Here is a 26,974-nt window from a genome sequence, read left to right as displayed (position 1 = left end):
CTTTCACAGCCCCTACTGGGGACCTTGCCTGCAACCCAGACATGTGCCCTGATGGGGAATTGAACCAGTAACCCTTTGGTTCACAGGCCTGTGTTCAACCCACTGAGCTACATCAGCCAGGGCCACATTCCACCATCTTAAAATTTCCTTGTTTATATGAGAACTTGCTGTTCAGGTGTCTTTATAAAGCAATTTTCTGTAGCCAAGTTATACATCTTAAAATAATGACATAATAGAAATTGAGTATAAGGTGGCTGCAGCATCAACTAAAGAGCAGCATTAGAATATACTGTATTAAAAACAATAAACACTTGGGTATTTCAGCTTTTAAAGTGAAATCTTTGAAAGCAAGACATCTGTGGCAAATGCAGTAATAATATTTAATAATTGTGGAAAGAGTGGTGAAAATGGCAAGAAGTGACCAAACAGTTGGAGAACCTGGGCAGGTTGTTTAGTTAAAATCTGTCCTGCACTTTCCAGAAGCATTTAGGTATCAAAAATAGTTTCTTGCAACCTAGTTTTCTTTTTTTTCTTTGGGCTTTGTATAATGTGTGATCTACTGTGGATTTGTTCTCTTCTTTCATTATTTTTTTCTTTTTTTATTTTTTTTAAATTTTATTTTTATTCAGTTACAATTGTTTGCATTTTCTCCCCATCCCTCCACCCCACCCCAGCCAGTCCCACCTCCCTACCCCACCTCTACCCTCCCCCTTGATTTTGTCCTTGTGCCCTTTATAGTAGCTTCTATAGGCCCCTCTTCCCACTATCCCTTCCCCACTCCCCTCTGGCTATTGTTACATTGTTCTTAATTTCAATATCTCTGGTTATATTTTGTTTGCTTTTTTATTTTGTTGATTTTTTTAAATAAATGTGTTCTCCAAGTTATATCATTGTCTTAACATTCAAATCATTTTTGGATTATTGAAGTTGCTGTCCTCTGCACATTGATGGAGTTATATTTCCATAGAGGCTACCTTTCTTTTTACTCTTAAAAATAAATCTTTGCAAAAATAAAATCACTGTTCCTTTTTATTACTCTGATAACATGCCAGACCTTTGATGTGAAGCAGTAACAAACTCATTTTTATTATTAGGAAGTATCTGGGGTCTTTTACCATGAGTGGACTGGACAGCATTGTCCCCAGTGTACATAATGCCTTCATTCCTGGCTCACCCACAACCACATTTCAGTGAATACTTTGAAATTTAACTATAGCAGTACTCATATGATACACTGCTACTCAGTCAGGAGCTTGAACAAAGAAACCCTTCATCTGATCACAAAGAGGATGAGTGGAGGTTAAGGGGAGTGAAAGTAAGTAGAGTGTTTTATATAACATATATCAAGTGAACTCACTCATGCTTGAGACCCAAGGCACCATGTGTGTGTGCATGCATGTATGTATGGGGGGGTGGCTATTTAACAGTATGTGCACAATGGCTTTCTTCTGGAAAGCATGAGAATTTTGCAAAAATTTCCAAGACAAAGGCCAGGATTCTCTGAGGTCACTATAATGAACTGAATATTTGTGTCACTCCAAAATTCATATGTTGAGATCGAATTTCCCAATGTGATAGTATGAGGAAGTAGGACCCTTGGGAATTGATTAGGTCATGAGGGTGGATACTTCATGAATGGGATTACTATCTTCACAAAATAGACTACAGAGAAGGTCTCTCTTCCCTTCCACCATGTGAGGCCACAGTGAGAAGAGTCATCTATGAACCAGGAAGCAGACTCTCACCAGAACCCCAACGGGCTGGCACTCTGATCTTGAACTTTCAGCCATCAGAACTAGGAGAAATATATTCCTGTTGTTTACAACATAAGCCATCCAGTCTAAAGTATTTTATTATAGCAGCCTAAGCTGACTGGTAGTCACCCCCTATGAATGCCAAATGGTAGACTTGATGGGACCTAATTCTTTTGCAGACTTCATGCCCTCTAAAGAGGAGGGACTGTTTTCCAATACTTGTTCTTCTCTCCTTCTAGTCAGCTGCCCATGGCAATGCAAAAAACTCATGTCTCTCACTCCCCTACCTTCTCTGCCTGGCTCTAGAGATATCAGATACTCTAAAGAACACCTTATCATCACCCCAGAAAAAGAAACAACAGGTTCTCTAATAAACTCTCTCCACCAGTATCCCTAAATTTTCTGAATTTGTCATGGATATTGTAGCCAATGCACTAAGGCAAACCTTTACCAAGACATTTTTGTGTTAGACTTGTTCATTGCCACCATCCAAGACATTAAAGGAGAGATCCTAAACACTTCCAGGATAAAAATCTCTTTTTAAAAATATTGAGTAATTCCACATTATCTGGTGATTGACAAAGTGCAAAACACCTCAATATAACTATGAATCACAAGTGTATTCATCCTAAGATGGAGTTTTGTTTTATGAATCACAAAGGAATGAACAATTATCTGAACAATGAAAAGTAGTGGAAAATGGTGGCATATATGTATGTAAGAAACATTATATATATTGTCTGCACATAATGCACGATGAGTTTTTCTTCCAAGGTCCCTGGTCCTCAGGTTGGGAATCCTTAGATCATAGGGGTTTTCCTCTTTAGCCAGAAACCTAGAGACTCTCCTGCACTTTGGTTTTCCTGAATGCCACTCCCCCTAATGCCCCTCCAGCCATTTACAGAAGAAGCTATACTTCAGAGCAAGTCGAGAGTTCTAGTCCCAAATATGACATAAATGGATGCATTTGTAACTCACCACTCTATGGCAACAGAGTACAATTTGTTATGGTTGGATTTAAAAATACTAGCTTTTCAGGCCTGTTTTCCTCAGATACTAGAAGAAAGAATAATCCAGGTCCTTTCTAATGACTTTTGCCATAGACAGTGACTTGCCCTACCTATTTCCTTACACCGCCCCCCCCCACCACACATGCCAGTCAGTTTGTCCCCTGAGTCCCACACTGTTTGGTATGCCCAGCCTAGGACAGATTTTATTACCATCTTAATTCTAATGTTCTAGTCTGAATTTAATTCTTTCAGACACTTCTTCTGAATCAGATATCTTAAAAGTGCTTTTCATTGTACTTGTAACATCTTTGTCACCATATTTGCACAGTTACATTATGGTGAGTGTGTGAGGGCAGTAGGGCAGAGGAAGTATTCATGCTCCTATCCCAGAGCCATCTTTTTTTTTCCTTTTAACTTTATTTTTTAATTATATTTTATTGATTATGCTATTAGTTTTCCTAATTTTCCCCCTCTACCCTGCTCCCCCAACCCTCCAGCATTCCCCCCCACTTAGTTCATGTCCATGGGTCGTACATATAAGTTATTTGAGTCTTCTGTTTCCTATACCATTTTTTATCTCTCCCTGTCTATTTAATGTCTACCAGTTATGCTTCTTCTTCCCTGTACCTTTCCCCCACTATTCCTCCCTTTCCCCTCCCCACTGAAATCCCTCCATGTGATGTTCTGAATCAGGGATCTCTTGTTCCCCTTTATTCTCTTTCATGCCAGTCAAATTCTGTCTCATTACAAATGAATATTTTCAAGTACCCACATTTACATATAACATCCATAAGATAACTTTTGTCTACTGCAAAAAAGGGAGGATGATTATATTTCACATATAATTGAAAATGGAGTTGTTCATCACACACATGAAAACCTCAATTAATTTTTTGTAATTTGTCTTTTGTCCTCACATCAGTGTGTGCCTAAAGCCTCTCATTGAATATGAATGTTACTTACCTTGTGAAAGAACTTTCTGGTAATATATTTGTATTCATTATTTAATTGTTGGCACCTATTAGGTGTTTAGCTCTCTAATTCTGATACTGTCAGTAAATCCTTGTGGGAAGCTAAAGCAGAATTTAAAACACAAGTAAACAGACTTCAAATAGAAAGCCAAAATGCCACTGAGGAAAAACAGAGCTAGCTGGTCTATATGCCCTTATATTGTCCTACATTGTGTTACCACACAGCTTAAGCATATCATAGCATTTTAAAACTTGGTGAAACTTTGAGATCATCTAATTTTGTACATGGATAAACTGTGGCCTAAAGAAAGAAGGTAACTCACATCAGGTCATATGCTAGTCAAGTGGCAAATACAAGATTTATACTCCCAGATGTTAATTTCCCACTAAAAGAGGCCTTTCCCCCTCTATCATGCAGAGATAGGTACCAAGATAATCAAAACATTAACCATATCAGAGACATGGTTAAATTACATTATTAATTTCAATACCCTTATTACTCCAATGAAATTTTTTAAAAAGCACATAAGGAAAAAATTAATAGTAAGTTTGTTACTTACAGCCACTAGTACTTGCTTCTGTACAAAAGTATTTCTTTAGATTTGTGACCCCAGATCTAATCCAGAAGCACTGCATGTGTCATTTCACACTGTCATGTGACAGAAAGCTAGTTAATATAACCTGATTCAGAGTGACATTTCTATTGCACTGCATTGCAGTAGAAAGAAATAACACTTTCTTTCACAGATAAGTAATATCTCTACCAGTTGATATTGTTTCATTATTTGTTGGTAAAAATGGAAAGCAGATACGTTCTTGAGAGTGCATTCTGCAAAGACATACTAGAATAAGGAATTTATGGGAAGTCTATTTGATAGGGTTACAGGAGTTCAGACTACATGAGTGAAAGAATATATTATGTTTAACAAAAGAGGCATGTTTGCATTGGGAAGCAGTTTGATTGGACGGCAAAGTAAAAAATGTACATAGGAAGCAAGGGACAATGATTATAAGTTAAGAGTAGCTCTTTTAAAGTAACGAACAATTACCTTACTTACAGAGATATTGACAAGGAAATTACTTGGACATAGAAAGATAAGTGGTTTGACCAAGAAAAATCATAACATTAGGAGCACATAATTACTTATATTTTGAGCATGGCTCTCAGTACTTTATGTGTTTTTATGTTTTATTCCTTACAGCTATATTATACTCATTTTACAATTGGGGAAGCTGAAGCCTGAGAGGTTAGGTATATTACTTTGCTAGGGTTGCTATAAGAAAGTACCACAAACTGAGTGGCTGTAGTAGCAGAAACTGATTGTCTCACAGTTCTGCAGTCTAGGAGTCTGAGATTAAGGTTTTAGCAGGATTGGCTCTTTATTATGGCTGTCAGGGAAGAATCCATTCCAGGCCTCTCTCCTTGGCTTTAGGTGTATATGTTTTTGCTATATCTGTTCGTATCATCTTCTTTCTGTGCATCTCTGTCTATCCAAATGACCCCTTTTATAAGGACACAAGTTATATCGTGCCCACTGTAACTTTAACTTGATTGTAAAGATCCTCTTTCCAAATAAGGCGATACAAATATATATATATTTAGTGATACACTGAGGTACTGAAGGTTAGGACTTAGGCATATAAATTGGGGAGGGGGACACAATTCCACCTATAACAATAATGGCTATAAGTGGTGTAGCTACAATTTAAACCCAGGCAGCCTAGACCAACCAAGGCTGCTTTAAATCACTACGTTATAACATCTCTCAATCTTGACATTAATATTGGTATCAATTTTCTGCCAAGTAGAACAAAATTTAAGAAATCTGTGGAGCCTAATGATATAAACATGTTCCCTTTCAATCCAGAAGTTACCTGAGATTGAACCAGATAATGGCCATGCCTAGTATGGTGTCTGATGGAAATCACCACCGGGAGGTCAAGGATAAGGCTGACTTCCCTTCCCTGACTGATGTCCCCTTATACACTACACATAACTTGTTTTCTAAGCACAATCTTTGCCTTTCCCTAAACACACTTACCTGCATGTTCTCACTTCTATGCCCTTGCCTCTGCTATTCCTTTTACTCTGAATGCTGTCAACATCCACTGGTAAAATTGTATTGATTCCTTGAAGTTTATCTCCAACCTCATCTCTCTCTTGAAATCCCCAACCACATGAGGTCTGTTCCACTTTTGAAATAAAAAAAGCTTCTTGAAGATATCATAGTACTCATATCATATATTTTTTCTTAGGGCAGTTATCACATCTATGCATCTTAACCTTTAAATGTTGCACCTACTCCATCCACACCCTCACTAACAATACCTATCATTACAACTAGTGATTGTTTTTTTTAAAGAAATCCAGATGCTTTATTATAAAAACTTCCCCAGCTTTATTTAAGTAAAATTGACAAATGAAAAATGTATATATTTAAGGTATATAATGTGATGTTTTGATATAGGCATACATTGTGAAGTGATTACCACAATCAAGTTAATTAATATACCCATTACCTAACCTTTGTGTGTATGTGTGTGGGAGGATAAGGTATACTTGAAATTTACTGGAGGATAGATCTTAAATTAAATCTTCTCATCAACACACACACACACTGGTAACTAAGTAGAGGTGATAGATAAGTTACGTAGTTTGAATGTGGTGATCTTTTATATATATATGAAAACAACAAGTCGTATACTTCAAGATTTATTTAATTATTTATTTTTAGAGATGGGGGGGAGGGAGAAAGAGAGGGAGAGAAACATCAGTGTGTGGTTGCCTCTCATGCACCTCCGACTAGAGACCTGGCCTGCAACCTAGGCATGTGCCCTGACTGCGAATCAAACAAGCAACCCTTTGGTTCACAGGCCAGTGCTCAATCCACTGAGCCATACCAGCCAGGGTATTTCACTAATAAAATTTTTAATCTTTTGTTCATTTTTTTGGTTCATATTTATTAAAATTTTCAAACATAAAAAAATAGAAAATACTAAATGAATATCTATAATCTAAATTTAACAATTGTCAATATTTCATCATATATGCATCATCTGTTTTCCCTGTGGCAATATAAATGAGTTATTTAAACCGTAAATATATCCATAGCAATTTCTAAAACTTACTTTATATATCTAATAAAATTAATTCCATAATATCATTTAATAAAGACCAATTTAAAATTTTGTCAGTATTTTAATGATTTTTCAAGTTTATTTATTCAAACCAGATTAAGAAGAACAACCAAAGATAAATGCAGGACAACATGAAACATAACAATATCCGTATAATAGGAATGCCAGAAGGAGAAGAAGAAGAGCAAGGGATAGAAAACCTGTTTGAAAAAGTAATGATGGAAAATTTCCCTAATCTGAGGAGAAAAAAAGTCACCCAAATCCAGGAAACACAGAGAGTCCCAAGCAAGAGGAACCCAAAGAGACCCACTGCAAGGCACATCATAATTAAAATGGCAAATCTCCAAGACAAAGACAGGATCTTAAAGGCAGCAAGGGAGAAAAAGGAAGTAACATACAAGGGAGCCCCAATAAGGTTAGCAACTGACTTCTCAATGGAAACGCTCCAAGCCTGAAGAGAATGGCAAAAAATATTCCAAGTAATGAGAAACAGAGGCCTGCAACCAAGACTACTTTACCCAGCAAGGCTCTCAATCAAGATAGAAGGCCAAATAAAGAGTTTCCCAGACAAAAGAAGTCTAAAAGAATACACTTCCATCAAACCAGCTCTGCAAGAGATGCTAAAGGGACTGCTTTAAGGAAAGGAAGGAAAAGAGAAAGAGAGAGGAGCACAGGTATGAAAAAATGGCAATGAATAACTACCTATCATTAATAACCTTAAATGTAAATGGATTAAATGCTCCAATCAAAAGACATAGAATACCTGAATGGATAAGAAAACATGACCCACACATATGCTGCCTACAAGAGACCCATCTCAGGACAAAAGACTTACACAGACTGAAAGTGAAGGGCTGGAAACAAATTTTCCAAGCAAACGGACAGGAAAAAAACGCAGGGGTAGCAATACTCATATCAGACAAAATAGACTTCCAAAGAAGGGCCATAAAGAGAGACCCAGAAGGTCACTTCATAATACTCAAAGCAAGAATCCACCAAGAAGACATAAACATTGTAAATATATATGCACCCAACATAGGAGCACCCAAATACATAAAGAAAATCTTGGAGGACTTCAAGAAAGATATTGACAGCAACACAATTATAGTAGGGGACTTTAACACCCCACTGTCAAAAATGGACAGGTCTTCCAAACAAAATATCAACAAGGATATTGTGTCACTTAACAATACCCTAGAGGAAATGGACTTAACTGATACATAGAGAGCTTTTCATCCCAAAGAAGCAAAATACACATTCTTTTCAAGTATCCATGGAACTTTTTCAAAGATAGACCACATGATAGGACACAAAGCAAGCCTCAACAAATTCAAGAAAATTGAAATCATATCAAGCATTTTCTCTGACCACAAGGGACTGAAACTAGAAACCAACCCCAAAGGAAAAAACCCCAAACACTCAAAATCATGGAGACTGAATGGCATGCTATTAAACAATGAATGGGTCAAGAATGAGATTAGGGAAGAAATCAAAAACTTTCTGGAAACAAATGAAAATGAACTCACAACAACCCAAAACCTATGGGACACAGCAAAGGCAGTCCTGAGAGGAAAGTTCATAGCAATACAGGCCTACCTTAAAAAGACAGAAACATTTCAAACAAACAACCTAACCCTACACCTACAAGAACTGGAGGAACAACAACAAAGACAGCCCAGAGCAAGCAGAAGGAAGGAAATAAGCAAGATCAGAGCAGAGTTAAATGACATAGAGACTAAAAGCACAATTCTAAGGATCAATGAATCCAGGAGCTGGTTCTTTGAAAAGATAAACAAAATCGACAAGTCTTTAAGTAGGCTAATCAAGAAAAAAAGAGAGAGGATCCAAATAAACAGAATTAGAAATGAAAGAGGAGAGATTACAACTGATACCATAGAAATTCAAAGAATTGTAAGAAATTACTATGAAGAACTGTATGCCAAGAAATTTGAAAACCTAGGTGAAATGGACACATTTCTAGAAAAATATAATCTTCCAAAACTGACTGAAGAAGAAGCAAAAAACCTGAACAGACCAATAACAGCAGATGAAATTGAAGCAGTCATCAAAAAACTCCCAATACACAAAAGCCCTAGACCAGTTGGTTTCACAGGAGAATTCTACAAAGCCTTTAAGGAAGAGCTAACCCCTATCCTTCACAGACTATTCGAAAAAATCCAAACTGATGGAAGACTCCCAAACTCTTTTTATGAAGCCAGCATCATCCTAATCCCAAAACCAGATAAAGACACAACGAAGAAAGAAAACTTCAGTCCAATATCGCTGATGAACACAGACGCTAAAATTCTCAACAAAATATTGGCAAACCGCATCCAGCAATACATTAAAAAGATCACCCACCATGACCAAGTGGGATTCATCCCAGGGATGCAAGGTTGGTACAATATTCGCAAATCAATAAACATAATACACCACATAAACAAAAGCAAAGAGAAAAACCACTTGATCATATCAATAGATGCGGAAAAAGCATTTGATAAGGTACATTTGATGTTTCTTTTTCTTTCTTTTTATCCAATGATTTTTAAAAGAATTATAGAGCATTATGCTAAGTGAAATAAGCCAGATGGTGAGGGACAAATACCACATGATCTCACCTTTAACTGGAACATAATCAACAGAAGAAAAAAGGAAACAAAATATAACCAGAGACATTGAAGTTAAGAACAATCTAACAATAGTCAGGGGGGAGTGGGTGGGGACAGTGAGGAGAGGGGATTACAGGAACTACTATAAAGGACACATGGACCAAATCAAGGGGGAGGGTGGAGGTGGGGGAAGGAGGTGGTTTCAGCTGGGATGGGGTGGAGGGATGGGGAGAAAAGGCATACAACTGTAATTGATTAACAATAAATATTTTTTTAAAAAGATATTTTGACAGGTCTCTCGGTTTCTCTGTGTTTTCAAAGATAAGTGGGTTTATTTCTGAGACCAACATCCTATAGCTACAACACTGCAGCATCATCTTGTGGATCCTAAAGAGAAAGGCACTTTGGGATTATTACATGTACCTCCTTTTTCACTGCATCAAGTCCCACTCACTTGCCTTCCTAGAACATTTTTCCCTCATCCCAGACTTGATTCTATTCTCAGCCTAAAAATATTGCTCAACGTGGACAGACTTAGTTAAATACAAGTGTGAATATGTTACTCCACCAGGACTCCCATTGTTGTTTAACAGTCTTTTTATTTGGTTAATTGGTATTCCCTCGGACACTCTTGCTACTAATCATTCCAACCCCCATCCCTTTCTTCAGAACTGCAATCCTACCCCTCACTTCCTACTGTATGATGATTTGAGCTCCCAGTTACACCTCCATAACATGTCTTTCCACACACCTGTTTTCTCCTCACTTCCCAACTAATCTCAGAAGAGAATGTGCCTCTTCCCTCTGAGACTCCCTATACCTGTAGTGTTCCTAATGCCATTGTGTCTCACTACCTTCAAATCCAGGCTTCTCCAGTTACCTTCTTTATCAGCTATCTTCAGTCTCTCCTACAAAATAAATTTTAAAAGACACAGGTCACATCTCTCTTGAAACAGACAATCACATTTTTACTTGATCCCACTCACCAGCTTAGCTGTAGGTTTATTTTGATTTATTTTTCTCATTCTTTTTCAACCCCTTTCCATCTAGGCTGTATCTTTTTTCCCCTCCCTCCATGCCCCCTTGCAAACTACTGTACTCTGCATTCTACTCTATTCTTAGAGTTACAACAACTCCTAAACTCCAGTCTACTGGCCTTGTAGCAGTATTTTCCCCTTGAACATCTCTCCATCTTTTCATAACACCAGTTGTGTTCTTCTTCAAAATTTCCCTTCCATACAAATCTGGGACTTAGAAAAAGGCTGACTGTCCTCTATCTCAGATTGCACCTTCTGTGATTGTTTTTCTATGTTCCCTCTGCTCCCAGCTACCCCCTACTGTGGCCATTCCCTAAAATACATTATATACACCCTGTGGAAGATATAGATCCCCAGTCCTCAAGACTGGACATTTTCACTGAGTTGGTCCTCCAGTTTCAACTCTAAATCAACATAATCTGAAACACTTTCCTTCATTAAAGCTACTTCTTGTGGACTTTGACTTCTCCCTCTTTCTGCCACCAATTATGTGCTTGAGGCATAGAAGTCCATGCTAATATTAGCATAAGAAGAAGTAATTAGGAAGCCACACCTGCCATACACACACACACACACACACACGCACACACAAATCACATAGTGCATTCTCAGAAACAAATTTAAGTGATTTTTGGATTATTTAATATGTGCTCGGATTTGGATCTTTGAGAGTGTACATTAACAGCCCCTTCCAGAGATACTGTCTGGCATCTTGATAAGGTTGCATTGTGAAACAGCTATCTTATTTAATGGTTTAAAATTTGGGATCCTACTTTCTTCTAACACAGAAGAAAGCAGTGTTCAAACCATGCTAATTGATGTGTTTTGATCAAGAAGAAGCCAAGGTTAGTATGAAGCTTATTTCCACAGTGACTAAGTGGAAGAGTCAACACATCAGTCTTTTGAGCCCACCACAGACCTCTCATTTCCATTCTTCTATCCAACAACTGACATTCTAAGTACCTCAGATTCAAATGCAAATGCAAGCACAAGAAAGCAGACACACTTTGAAATCAATAACATCATTTTGTCAGGCAATTCATTTAGTATTTCTAAAAACCAGTGAAGTTTAAAAAACAAGGGAGTTGAAAGCTTGCACTCCTGTTCCAAGTTTTAATGAGCCTATTCCTCACTCTGGGACAGAGAAACCCTCATTATAACTTGTCAATAGAACATTAGCGCCAAGGATGGAGAGGGCCCTATGATGCCAGTTAATTTTTTCCCCCATCTAGTAGGAAAAAGTCTTCTAATGGGAAGCTAGCCACTTACTTGAACTGCCTTTTTTTGTAAATCATAGATTCATCTACTTAAGAATATCATGTTACTCTTACCACTTTGGTAAAAATGTTTTTGACTGAGACTTTCTATGCTGAAATATTAAGTGCTGCTTGGAGGGACTCCAGGCAGCACACTGAGCATTGGGTGCTGCCTGGGCACCTTTGTGCCTCTCTCTCATACTTTACCTTAGCCTTCAAAACAGGAAGAAATCAGATTTAGGGTTTCATTTTAGAGTAGGCTGTTAGATCTACAGTTAAACACAGGGCAGTGAGTGTTGGGAAGGAGGCAATTAGCCTACTACTGTGATATTTCATTTGACATTGCAGCCCTTGAGACCATCAAATGTGAAACAAAGAAAAGTGGAAGTAGCCCTGGCTTCTTTTGCTGTGCGTGCCATGCCATCTGAGCTAGGTTTTGTTGTTTTAAATTACTGGGTCTCGTTGATCATTATGTATTGCCATAGAAAAAAATAATATACAGCACCTGATTCAGGCCAATCTAGTGCATGCAATAGACCCATTAATCATGTAATACTCTCATTATCCAGATCCTCTAATGCACTCCCAATAGCCAAACCTAGTAACCAAAACTAAATGAACCAGGCTCACATTTAGTCTCTTCATGTGTAGTCATCTGAGAAACTTCTAGAAACTGAACTGGATGTCCATGTTCACTTCCAAAACTGTTTTAAAGTAGCAAAAACAGTTTCAGAGACTAGACCTTTTATAGTAGTTCATATTCTACCAAAAGCCCCACTTAATTTGGCTTCAGGATAACCTATAAAGTCCTATCAATTTAGCTCCAGCACATTCATTCAGCAAACATATATTTAGTTCCACAAGTCTTTTAATGAACATCCACCAAGTGTCAGATGCTGCTTGGCAACAGGAATACAAAAAAAAAAAAAAAAAAAAAAAACAAGGTCCCTACTCTTAGGAACACTGTATTCTATCTGAAAGGAAAGATTTGTGAATAAAAATTTACACTGATATGTGCTAAGCATTCAAATAGAAGGATAAACTGAAAAACTGAGTGCTGTGAGGAGCAACTAATGAACAACCCATGGCTGTCTTGGCTCAAATTCTGTTATTTTCCTTTTGCCCTCACCAATTTTAGACAATTGCAGGTCAATGGCACTTACAACATGTGTTTTTGCCACAAAAATTTATGAGTGACAATGTGATCATCAAGTCCATGCCATTAACCTTCTTAGTGATGCAATATTCTCTAAAAAAAAATTATGTTTACTGTATTTGCAGAGGTATTTTAGTCCTAATTAGAATACAGGTTTAGCAAGGCACTATCTGTTAGTCAAAGTTTTAAATACCCTGGTAGGATACTTAAGAGTATAGTTGTGACTCAGTATTTTCTTTTTCACTTCATTCTAGAAGCAGGATGGCAATGGGCTTTACAATCACATAGGTCTGCGTTAGAATCCTAACTCTGATTCTTGCTAGATGTGTAGCTCTGAGCAAGTTACATAGCTTCTGAATGTGTAAAATTGGAATGATAATACTTCCTAATTCCCAAGGATATTGTGAGACTTAAATGGGCTAATGTATATAAAGAGTTTATGATTGAGCCGTAGCCATAGTCAATGCTTAGCAAATATCAACTCTTACTTTTATTGTTCTGTGTTCCTGCTTAAGAAATCATACAATAAAAGCCTGTCAAGGCAAGGGTTAGGGCACTCTCCTCTTGAGGGAGTGGCCAAGGCACTCAGAGGCACTCTCCTCTTGAGAGAGTGGCTGCACCGTCCTTTTTCCTCCACAGGATTTCTGTAGTCCATGAGTATTTGAATATTGCAACCACAACGGATCCTGCTGGCCAGGATCCACGTCAAGTAGTCTAAAGGTTGGTTGGTTGATTCTGTCATTAATTAAAAAAGAAAAGTTAAAAACTGATTTAAAAAATTACTCTTGTTATAATAACACCATGGGTTTAACATGATTACTTAATCACCTTGCTTTTTTTTTTCTGTTTTCTAGAGAAAGTAATTGAGAAGCCTAAGAATAACAACAGAGCAACTGCTTTCCTAAATATGATTTTTAGATGTGAATTCTCCCATATTCACTATACTAATATTAGGTTGAAATTGCCATTTTATGTCAAAAATGGTCAAATATCAATAATTTCATGAGCTTCATTAATAAACAATTGCAGTTTCAAAAAAAAAGAAATCATACAAATAAAAATGATACCTGGGTTATAGTTCCATCTTTGGGACTAGCCCCATGGTTTCAAGTAATCTGATAGTCCCCACGTTTCTACCTACACAGTAATGATAGTTGCATTACTATTGTCCCTTTTAGTCCTCATAGTCTGAAGTTGGCTCATTTTTTGGAGTGACACTGAGAGATCCCAGACATGACAGTCACCCTGGATGACTTGCAGGGTCTAGGAGCACCCTACTTCCTGTGCAGTACCATGATAATGTTCTGCTTCCAGAAAGAGGTTCCAAAGGCAGTAAAAATGATGTCCCAGAAGACCTGGTAATGATTTGTTACCCAGAGTTTTAAATGGAATATGTAACTGCTGAGGAGGCAAAGTCTCCTATTAACCCCATAGGGGTTCTTTTAACTGTGTAAAACTAAAAGAGATTGTCACTCAAAAGAGATCTTAATCTACAGTTTATTCAGTTATGCTTCTTCCCTTCACCCCACCCCTAGCAAAGATGCCAAAAATGAAAAAAAGATCAAGCATTTTGCCATTACTGTTCAAAATTTCTTTGAACTTGTTAACCCTGTGGTATTTTTGGAAGCATTTGGGTGCTTGTTACAAAACCACCTTGCATTTTTATCATACCTTGAGCATAAGCAACTCAAAGCACTTTACGACATCATAAAATCCATCCAATCTTTGACGTAGTTCTTTGCAAAGAAGCAAGCACCATGTCAACCATGAGTCAAATTAGTCACTTTACTTTGTCAGCCAGTGAGGATTTCATCCAGTGACCCTGGTCTCTCTATTGCCAAAATTCCTTGTTGTTTGAATTTCCATAGGGTTTGAGGTAAAGACTCTTGTACATTTTAAGAATCTATTTGATGACCCCCTCTGTCTACCTCCTTCTGCCAGTCAGGGTCAGGGTGAGCGGACCCTTATTTGGCTTTTCCTAGACAAAATAATAATAATAATAATAATAATAATAATAATAATAATAATTAAAAAGTGGGGTTTGAGGGTCCCCAAAGGAAATACTTTATTCCATTTTCATAGTTCAGTTCATGAATATCACTTCCACACAAGGTTATGCAGGTAGGTTCACACAGTGAAATTAAGTAACTGAGTGATTGTGCTAGAGCATCTCTCAAAAACTACTTTCCAAACCAGTTTGTTCATAGGCTGTGTCTTGTGTATACATAGTCTGACTGGACTCATTTCCTTGTTCGTTTTTCCCTAAAGGTGCTTCCAGTCAACATGAATGTTGTGATAGAATGCTTATAACAGGTCTCAGCCTGCTTCCTCTGTCCATTTAGTTTTCTCTATTGCCATACCCCACACTCACACTCTATATCCTAACCAGATGAAATTTTGATTTCCAAAATGAGCTATTCTCTCTAACAACTTAAGTTACACCCACCCACCCAAAACACATATTTTAGGTCTCAAAGGTCACTCCAGGAAGCTTTTCTTTCCCATGATCCTGGTTAATTGACTCTGCTCTGTGCTCCATAGTACCCTGTCCTTTCTTCAAACTTAGCATTTATCATTCTGTTTTCATTTGCTGTCTCTTCCATTAGACTTGAGAGCACTCTGATATTAAGGATGTTGTCCACTCAACTGTTGTACCACCAATGCCTAGTGCAATGTGCTGCAATTGTTGAATAAATAACTAGATTGATTGGGTATTTTGCTTTTAAGTATGTATTCTGTCATTTCACATTTTACCTCATCAAAATAGCATAGCATTTGTTAGATAATCATTCAAAAGTCTTTGAGTCTTTTATAAACCATACCTATAGAATCTTGGTCTTTTGGGATGTTTATATCCTAACTGTATCACCATGAATGTGTGGTGCAAACATTTAGATCTTTTATTCCCTTCTAACTCAGAACTGAAATATATCCCCAGGTTACACTGCAATGATACTAAATGGTTGCATATCCAGTTCAGATTTCAACTACTTTGCCAAGGGAAATCATAGAAACTGACTACTAAAATGTCATATGTAAAAACAATGGATATGAATATTAACAGATAAATTCCTCAGTTTACTACTAGCACCACTACACATCCTCTGATGACTATAGAGATTCCTATATCCATTTAAAGATAAAAATTGATTTACTATTGTTTTGTTGCCTTGGATTTGACTCTTCCTGGCTTTCTAGAATGAAAATGCACATAACTTGTTTACAAATCTAGAGGAATACCTGTTTATACAATTACTACCTGAAGTATCTATGCTTGTTCATATTGGGAACAGTCCTAATATGTGTTGGACAAAGTGTAAATAGAAGTGAATAAAAATAGAGACACTGAATTATATTCTTACCATCCATCCAAACCATCCCATAAAAGAAAGTAAATAAGAATATTTGCGGAGAACCAAGATGGCGGCGTAGGTAGACACACTGCGCCTCCTCGCACAACCAGAACTGACAGAGAATCGAACGGCAAGGGGGACTGACACCAAGTAGATAAAAAAGAAATATACATCCAGACTGGTAGGAGGGGCGGAGACAGGCACCGGAGTGGAGAGGACTCACATGGCTGTGGCGGACCGAGACTGGTGGAGTGTGGGACGAACAGCGCAGGCAGTCTGAGCACTAGCAGGCCCTGCGGCCCCACATTCCCGCACAGATAAACCGAGGGCCGGACTCAGAGTGGTGGAGAGCGGGGCAGGCAGAGCAGTGGGTAGCATCCCATGGCCCCATATTCCCGCATAGATAAACCGGACGAACGAACGGCGGGGATCGAAGCAGACCGAGCAACCCAGGGCTCCAGCGAAGGGAAATAAAGCCTCAAACCTCTGATTGAAAACGCCCGTGGGGGTTGGGGCAGCAGCAGGAGAGACTCCCAGCCTCATGGGAGAGGTCGCTGAAGAGACCCACAGGGGCCTAGAGTGTGCACAGGCCCACCCACTCGAGAGCCAGCACCAGAGTGGCCCAGTTTGATTGTGGGTATCAGAGTGAAAGATTGAAATCCGGAGGAGAGTGGAGTGGGCGCCATTGCTCCCTCTCGGCCCCTCCCCCACATATAGCATCACAGAACAGAACAGCAACCACAGCAACCAGCATTACCCCGCCCCGGTGAACACCTAAGGCTCCGCCCCTTAAAGTAACAGACGAGCCAGGACAAAAAAAAAAAAAAAAGGCCCAAATGACAGAACACATCAAAGCTCCAGAAAAAATACAACTAAGCAACGAAGAGATAGCCAACCTATCGGATGCACAGTTCAAAACACTGGTTATCAAGACGCTCACAGAACTGGTTGAATCTGTTCGAAAAACAGATGAAAAAATGAAGCCTATGCTAAGAGAAACAAAGGAAAATGTACAGGGAACCAATAGTGATGCGAAGGAAACTGGGACTCAAATCAATGGTGTGGACCAGAAGGAAGAAACAAACATCCAACCAGAAAAGAATGAAGAAACAAGAACTCAGAAAAATGAGGAGAGGCTTAGGAACCTCCAGGACATCTTGAAACATTCCAACATCCGAATTATAGGGGTGCCAGAAGGAGAAGAGGAAGAACAAAATCTCGAAAACTTATTTGAACAAATAATGAAGGAGAACTTCCCTAATCTGGCAAAGGAAATAGACTTCCAGGAAGTCCAGGAAGCTCAGAGCATCCCAAAGAAGCTGGACCCAAGGAGGAACACGCCAAGGCACATCATAATTACATTACCCAAGATTAAATGCAAGGACCTACATCCAAGATTACTGTATCCAGCAAAGCTATCATTTAGAATGGAAGGGCAGATAAAGTGCTTCTCAGATAAGGTCAAGTTAAAGAAGATCATCATTGCCAAGCCCTTATTATATGAAATGTTAAAGGGAGTTACCTAAGAAGAAGAAGATAAAAAATAGGAACAGTAAAAATGACAGCAGACTCACAGTTATTAATGACCACACCTAAAACAAAAACAAGAGCAAACTAGGCAAACAACTAGAACAGGAACAAAACCATAGAGATGGAGATCACATGGAGGGTTGTCAATAGGAGAGTGGGAGGGGGAGAGGGGGGGAAAGGTACAGAGAATAAGTAGCATAGATGATAGGTGGAAAATAGACAGGGGGAGGGTAAGAATAGTGTAGGAAATGTAGAAGCCAAAGAACTTATAAGTATGACCCATGGACATGAACTATAGGGGGGGGGATGTGGGAGGGAGGGGGTGGGAAGGATGGAGTGGAGTGTGGGGGGAATGGGACAACTGTAATAGCATAATCAATAAATATATTAAAAAAAAAAAGAATATTTGCATCCCCATGCCACTACCTGCTCTGCTGGACCAGCAGACTTGACCTTCTACGCTTCTTATTCCTCTTTTCAACCTCTTAAATTTCTAACTAACTTTTAAAGTTATACTTACCCTGGCTGATGTGGCTCAGTGAATTGAGCACTAGCCTGTGAACCAAAGGGTCGATGGTTCGATTCCCAGTCAGGGCACATGCCTGGGTTGCAGGCCAGGTCCCCAGTGGGGTGGCATGTGAGATGCAAACACATTGATGTTTCTCTCCCTCCCTTTCTCTCTCCCTTCCCCTCTGTTTAAAATAAATAAATAAATAATTTTTAAAATTAAAAAAACTAAAGTTATACTTAAATTAATCCTCATTAACAACTTCCCCTGAGCACACCGACCATGGAAAGGGATCTCATGTTCACAAAGCTTAGAGATCATTTAACCTGAAGTTTCTCATCCTTGGTAAAATGTTAGAACCAAACAAGAGAGTTTATAGAAAATACCAAAGTCTGGGTCCCCAGGGAAATGAATTAAATAAGAATCTCTTGGTCTGAGGTACAGCCTGAACCTCAGAATATTTCAAAATATGCCAGCTGATTCTAATGTGCAGCCAAAGTTGATAACCATTGCCTTAAAGGTTCAATGTGTCTGTAGAATGGAGGGTGAGGGTTAAGGGTGGTGGCAAGAAGGAGAAATTGGAAATGTTGGCAAGACTCAGTTATGTGTGCCTTATAATCCATGCCAAGGAATTTGGCCTCTGTCTTAGAGGACCTGTAAGCCAAAAAGAGATTTTAACTTGAAGCAACATGATCAGTTTGTTGTTCAGGGAATTCAAGTTCTTTCATTTTCTGAGTTTTCTTTTAATCATCTGTAAAATACAGTGAGTGGAGTAGATGACTTCAAATGACCTTTCTAATGAAACAGAAAATTATTCTCAGGGTCATCATTCCCAACCTAGAAGTGATAGAACTAATGCCTCTCATAAACAGAGGCTCTACATCTTCACCTAAATAGAGGACTATGGAGAAAATAGTAACTCTTTGAGAGGGCAGGTTCTTCTAAGAGATTTCTAGAGGAGATGTCTGATAACATCCAGCTTCTGCATCACAAAGAAACTTACCTCCATGGAAAGGAGGACCTGTTAATTAGCAGACAAACCATTGCAGGCCAAAGCATACAGAAAAGTCTATCCTTGCTCTGGAAACAAACTGGCAACAATGGGAAACTACTCCCAGACCCTTCCCTGCCCTTATAAGTATGAATCAAGAATCCAACACAGATATTTATTGAAATGTATTGAACACTGCTTGTTAAAATTATACTTGACATAATTTTAAGTAGACAGGTCTTTATCATGGATAAGTGAGGCTCTCAGAGAAGTGACTTTTGAATGTGGCATTCTGTATGCATGCACATAGAAACATTTACAAATACTGTCAACAATTAATTACTGTGATTTTTTTGAAGGGCTAGGGAAACATTGCCAGCTGAAATAGTTAAAATTGATTCTGGCTATGTTGTTTTCAGTGGCATTTCGGTTCACCTTTCTTAATAGTAATAATGTCCATAATTTGTATTGAGCTGGGAAAATAGTCTCCTTAGCAGGTATTGGTGGTGCTTGTAAGTGGGTGCTTGGGCATGGGCAGACTTCCTTGTGATGTGAAAGGGGGCAGGCATGTGGATGCAGCTCAGAATATGCTCCAGAAAAGGCAAAATATTTATACTGTCTGAAGAGAAACCAGAGTGGAAGAGTCAAGGAACATATATAAAGGACACATGGGCAAAGACAAAGGGGAGGGGGAGGATTGAATGTGGAAGATGGGGGAGGGTAGGGCAGAGGAGAGTAATGGGAGGAAAATGAGGACAACTGTAACTGAAGAACAATTAATTTAAAAAAAATAAATTTTAAAAAAAGAACATGCTCCAGAGGTCCATGTTGTGTGCTTTTAAGTACTGGAATCTCATGTCCTCTATTTCCAGCCAATGCCAATTTCTTTTTTTTGTCTGATTCATAGAAAAACAGCACATCTGTTTGAAATTATGTTTAGTTTTTATTGTCATCTGGAAGAAAAGGCTCCTGCTAATGAAAGTGGTAAATTAATATAGAGTGCTTGAGACTAAATATGATGGATACTCTTGATAAACACCTGCATCATTAAAGGCAATTTTCTGAGACCAAATGCTGTTTTAGGGAAGATAGAAGTTACTGTAATTGAAGTCTTGGGGAAACATGACCCTTTATGCTTTCCCTTGCACAGAAATCATCACAGTGTGTTATGTTGTGGTAAGCATAAAATTTCAATTACATTTTGGGATCTGAAAATGAGCATGCCCTAGTTTGCCCCCATTTAATTCTCTGGCTATATCAGCTGTTTATTCATTCCTTTCCTAGGCAAGAAAGAATTAGGGATTAAAAGAAAAAAAAGAATCCGTGAGAAACAAGAAATCTTAATCCATGTAATTACTCTAATTGGCTAATGAAAGTCTTTTCTCAGTAGCAGACAATTCTTTGCAGTTTATAGACACGTGTTTACATTTTGAAAGGATTAAGTAAGAGGGCTTCACTTTTCTTTCTCTCGCTACATGGATGAGCAGAAAACATGCATGGCACAAATTCTTGGCAAACCAATGCAGCACTTGGGTTTTCCTCCAAACAATGTATTTTTCTTAAGTTTCCACTCCACTTGTTTGTTGAAATGATGCCTAATGAAGTATTCATTGATGGCACCATCACTAATAAAACATAAATCAAACTGAGCTCTACATACCATTCATATCCTAGAAGGAGGCAGCAGTGTGAGCTGGCACTTGTTTCCAGCTGTTTTCTTGTCATTAGCTTTTAATTTCAACAGCTACCTCCTTGGGCCATCCCTCTCTTTTTCTCAGCTCAGGTATTTGTGCTGTTAGTGTGATTATCAGTTCTGTTCTGCTTCAAAGATTTCAGTATATGTTACTATGGTTACAGGTGCCAGAATTGGAAAGAAATGAAGGGGGTATCAAGGGTTTGACGTAGCTGTGATGAAGGCTTAGTGTTGAAATATTAGCTATTACTTTGGTGGATTCTATATTATTTGACAATGAATCCATTTTAATAGAATATTTAAATGCATTCTTGAATATAAGTACATCAAAGTGGAAATATGGATAACTAGATTTAAAGTAAATGAATATTTTAAATAGTTCTGAGTGCATATCCTGTGGGACACTTGGGAACTAAATGAACACTGTTAGTATAATATGTAGTATCATCTAAGTAATATGGGTAATTTTATTAGCTCTCTGTGTCTCCTTAGAATGCCAGTGTCTTCTCATTTTTTTCCACTTGTTTTCTTCTTTTCCTCAGTTGCAAAGTGGAGTTCTGTAAATCTGGCAATATGGATATGAGTGCTTTAGTTGTTAAGGTGCCTGGGGACACAGGGCGGATTCTTAGGTTTTATGAAAGTCACTTTCTTGTTTGCCACTGGAAATGTTAGGGAATAGGCCTGGCCAAATGGCTGTCTCCCTCTTTCCAATGAGAGACACTCACAAAGGCTAATTATAAGATGCCACCCTCATGCTTGCTGTGATACTCTCTCTGTGTCTACCTTGCTGATCAAGATGGTCACCCTTTAAAGCAATTGAAGAAGCTGCTGCTCCCTCAGCAGCTTCTACCCCCACCCCATCCCCATTGTTTCCACCCCACCCCCATACTTTGTGTCTCTATAGCCCTACTTCTCTTCTCTTCACTTCCATGGTCTCCAAGGAGGCCTTCCCAGGTTTTCACAGAACTCACTCCAAGCTTTTGCTTGCCCACTATGTTTAGTATCCTCCTCCTTTCGCTGAGTGACTTGAGGGAATGACATTTGTTTCTTTAAAGTAAATCTGATATGGACAAAGGCATGATCTTTCAGTCTTACTACTCTCCACATTAGAAAAGCCCTTCCATTTCCATCCTTGATTTCTACACCATCCTTAGCATAGAACAGCAATTTTCAACTGGTGTGCTGTAGCACACTGGTGTGCCACAAGAATTTGTAAATCATGAAATACCTATTTAGTTAGGGGTACTGACCTCTTCTCCCTTAAATTGTCAAATTAAAAATGACAATAGCCAACACAACAATAGGCATTTGGTGTGAATAAATCAAAATTATACCTATTATCTTGTCAGATTGAAAAAAATATTTTTTTTGGTGTGCCACAGAATTTTAATGATTAATGTATCTGTGCCATGAGATGAAAAAGGTTAAAAACCGCTGACATAGAGCATAGTGGTTAAGAACATGGACAGGACATAGGAGCTCAACTGCCTGGATTCAAATTCCAGCTCTGCCATGTACTGACTCTGTGGCCTTGGGATTATTGTTAATACTTAACATTAATTGGCCTTAGTTTCTTCATCTATAAACTGATATTAATAATTGAAGCTAGTCCATAGTGTTTTGACTATATATATAGATATAGATATAGATATAGATAGATAGATAGATAGATAGATATCATGTAGAGAAAAAATGTTTGTGTGTGTGTGTGTATAAGAGAGAGAGAAGTCTCATTTAGAACACTAGGCAGGCATATATTAAATGCTATATAAACATTTGTTTTTATTCAACAAATACTTATTTTCTACTGTGTGCCAAGCTCTATGTTTGGCCCTGAGCATTAAGCAGGGAACAATACAGATGTGGTATTTGCTCTCAGAGAGTATATGTCTGCTTGAGTAAGAAGTAATTGTAATAAAGGGTGATAGAGCTAACAATTCTTGCAACCCATAGTTTTTCCAAACTGTCTAAACATGTCATCTCATGAAAAATACCTGTATAGCCTTGACAAGGAATTCTCTGCTCTCCAAAGTGTTTTGGATCAACCCAGACAGATTTGTGAATGAGGAAAGGTAGTTGGCTTTTCAAGAACTCCCACAGTGGATTCAGACTAGAGGAGCCATGTGACTGACAGCAATAAAAGTTTCACTTAAGCCACAGTCTGGCTGGGTCTTTCTCGCTTTTACAAACAACACAAAGGATCTAATTCTCTCTAATAAGCAGAGCTACCAACAGCAGTCTGTACAATAACTTTTAGAAACCTGACCTTGTGACCCAGAGGCCATCCTGAAACCACTGCACCCACCTCCCTCCTTTTCCCCATCATTCAATAAACATCTAGCCTGATCTATTGTCCTCTGGAAGAGAAGGCCCATGAAATAATTAACAGTCCCCTCTCTGTTCTTCAATGCTTACTCCAAACGTTGACCATTCAGAGGGTCTGGAAGGACTAAGCAAAGATGATGTTCTTACCAGGTGATTAGATGACAAAGAGCCCACTGCCAGTCTTCCGGAGCACTGTTGAATGCAGACCATGCCTCAGCATTCCTGGAAGCAGAGTAATTAAGAGCTGGCCCTTGTTAAGAAAATAACTTCTTCCCACCCTAGAGGCTTGTCTGATAACAACAGGACTACTAAAAAGAGACTGTAACTTTAACTTGTTTTGAGTCTTTCTCTGTTGAAAGATTTAAAGTTGTGGGTTGTGCTAATGCTCCTAGTTGCAAGAGAATGGTTTAGCAGTCAATGTACCACTATGGTAATTTTTTATTGAAAAAAATCTTATGTAGGCTGGTGGAGCTCTTTGTCTTTAATTTGTCCTTGCAGAAATTTCTGAGCAGTAACTTTAATTGATGTGAAACAGGAAGGGCTGAAGTTTAGAGTTCTGAAAACGAAGGCTTGGGCTTTGTTTGGTCCCTAGTGCCAGGACTGAGAAAAACCACACAGGCTGTGGCCATGGTATAATGAAGAAACTGGACTAGGTTGGATTGGAGAATTGCCTAGGAGCAGCAGAGTGTATCTTAACAGACAAAGAAAGCCATACGTCAGGACCACCAGGGCAATATCCATTTTTAGAGCCATAGTCAAGTGAGAGGCCACAGTGAAGAGTTGAAGCAAGAGGTCAGAAACTGAAGATATAAGGACAAAGAAGCAGTAAAAACAATGATTAAGCACATAGCCTCAGAGACAGTGTACCTGGGTGGATGTAAATCCTGATTTTGTTATTTCCTTGCTGAGTGACCTCAAGTAGTTACTTAACTCTTTTGTGTTCCTGCTTCCTTATCTCTAATATAGGGGGAGAATAATGCTATTTGCAAGTGCCATTCACTTACCTGTTAGGTCTTAGATTTATTTCTCTCCCATCTCCTGCATCATAGGGTTGTTGGGATGACCAATAAAGCTTTTGCATGTAAAGTATTTGGGATAGTGCAGGCACATAGTAAATGTTCAAGGTGCACTAGTATTTTAAAAGTAAAGGTCTAGAGAAGAAATGTAAGAGAGCTGTATACCATAAGAAAATACAATTAAGAGATAAAAATTGAAAGTGTAGTGACAATGCTACTCACTATGCCTAGGACCATCTCTAGACATATTCTTGGGCAGATATCTCCACAGCTTGCTTGGGTACTTCTCTGCTGTCATGAAACAGAAAGAATCTGGGAGAGAAGAAGAGATAGTTGTCCAAAATACTCAGTTTCTCTGTGTGATGATTTTTGCCTTTCACTTTTTTGAGGATATCACCTTCATCCTGTCATTAGAAGAGCATATAGGTGCAGACAGCCATCCAAAAACATTTTTACCACAGCCATATATGGGCTGTGGACAAGTTATATGAGGCAGGTGAACACAGTATATTTTTTTCTGAATTTGGTGGAACAGGATTCAAATTCCTGCACTGACACTTTCTGTCCATATAACCATGGACAAGCCACAAATGCTATCTGCACCTCAATTTTCTCATCTATAAAATGAGTGATGGTAATACTTATTGGGTTGTTGTGGGGAATTAAGTAAAACACATGTAGAAAGCAACTGGTACATTGCCTGACTTAAATTCACTGCTTAAAAAATGCTAGTTTTCATCCCTCCTTTTCCCAGAAAAATTGCAGATGCAATCATGACCTCATGCTACTCAGCTTATTCAACTTGGACTAAAATAACACTCTCTCTGTTCAAATCTGCCATTGTTTTATCTCCTGTTGACCACTTGTTCTTTCTCCTTGGTTTATCTCCTCTTCCAAAACCAAGCTGTTCAGCACACCTATGTGGAACTTTGGCAAAGGGCAGTCCTTTTGTGTCCATACATGGACTAAGTGAAACCCAAAGCATCATGTACAGAGAGAAAAAGTGAACTTGGGCTTCAGGCCAGTGTCACTGTCTAAAGAAGCCCAGTGAGGCATGGCAACAGGAATCCCAGAGAGTTTTAACCCTCAAAGTGAGAAGAGAGTCAGCAAAGTGGCGCAGAGTAGTTTGGTTTTGCTGGAGCAGAACTCCACACTGTGGCTGGAGAAACTGGAGCAGGATTCATCCTCTAGGGAGGAGGGCTAACAAGAGCATGGTCAGTGGTCATGTTTCTAACCAAATGAATTACTGATCAGGATAGATCTCACTGCCTAGCAGGACTGTAGTATAAATTCATAGCTGAGATGATTACATACATTTATGGAAAGGGAACACATGACAGTGAGTGGGATTTGGGCACAACAGTATCTGGACATCGAGTAGCAATACTAATAATAGGCCCCACCAGCTGGTGGAGCTGAGTTGTCTGGGTGCTTTTCAGGCCCAGGTGCCATGTGGATATTACCTCTGGCTTCAGAGACTAGAGGAAACTTTCCCTTCAAAACCTTCCATTCTGAACAATCATAGTTTCTGCCATTTCCACACTGCTGCTGCCTTGTTTATATAGCCCTTTCTCGTGGGCCTACCCTAAGCAGCCTGGTTTTATGCCACACAATCCCATTCTAATCTTTACTCCCACTCAAACACTATAGCTTATTGAAGAGCAGGTAGAAACTTGCCCGAAGGACAGTCATACATTAAATCAGCCATTAGCCTATGAGGTAGCCCAGCACAGACAGCTCTACCCTATAAAAACAAGTTAGACCAGTCAAGTTCTTACTATTGGAAATACAACCAGAACTAGATAGCAGTGAAATTCTAAGGTATGAAAGGCTCAAATAGAAGAGGTTTTGAGGACTCAGGAACCAGCTAAAGTCCCAAGGAAGCAGGAACTGTGAGTAGGTTATAGCTATGCCATAGAAAAGTTAAAGGAAAGTAGAAGGAATTTAGATGGAACTGAAAGAAGTGAGAGAACACAAAAACCAGGTTATAGATGAGTCAGATTAACAATACAGTGCTAGAAAAAAGTCTAAGAATTCCTGCTATCGAGATTCACAAGAACTGCCTTTCATTCAGTTCTGGTAATCATACGGGCTGGTCATATTACGCCTTGTAGATGTATTAGTTAAGGGATGGTTAGCAACTGTAACAAAAACCCTGCATCTTCAAGGGTTTAATACAATAAAAGTTTCTCACTCACTTCACAGTCTAATACATGTGCTCCCAGTAAGACAGCCTTTCAAACATGTGATTATTCAGGGATTTGGACTCTTTGCATCTGTGGCTCTGTACTCTTCTACATCTTTGGAGTCCTCTCCATTCAGCTGGTGGGGGTGCAAAGAGATCATGTGAAAGGCACACCTCCTTTTTATACACTTTGTCTTATAAGTGACACACATCAGTTTCTCCATATTAAATTTGTGAAAATGAATTTCATGGCTCTGTGTAGAGTCCCTAGCTGGACAGCCTCATTCCAACATCATTTCTGTACTTTGTTAGCTAATCTTACTACTACACAGTTTGTAGATTCCCTTGAACTCTCTGTTTCCCTCATTGTCCCCTATCTATAGTATCCACCCTTTCCCTATCCCCCTTACTTAAACTAAACTGAGTAAGTCACTCTTCTTCA

Source organism: Desmodus rotundus, chromosome X (assembly GCF_022682495.2).
Source record: "Desmodus rotundus isolate HL8 chromosome X, HLdesRot8A.1, whole genome shotgun sequence".
NCBI lineage: Eukaryota > Metazoa > Chordata > Mammalia > Chiroptera > Phyllostomidae > Desmodus > Desmodus rotundus.
The sequence above is the reverse complement of the archived record's forward strand: the minus strand, read 5'-3'. Positions refer to the sequence as shown.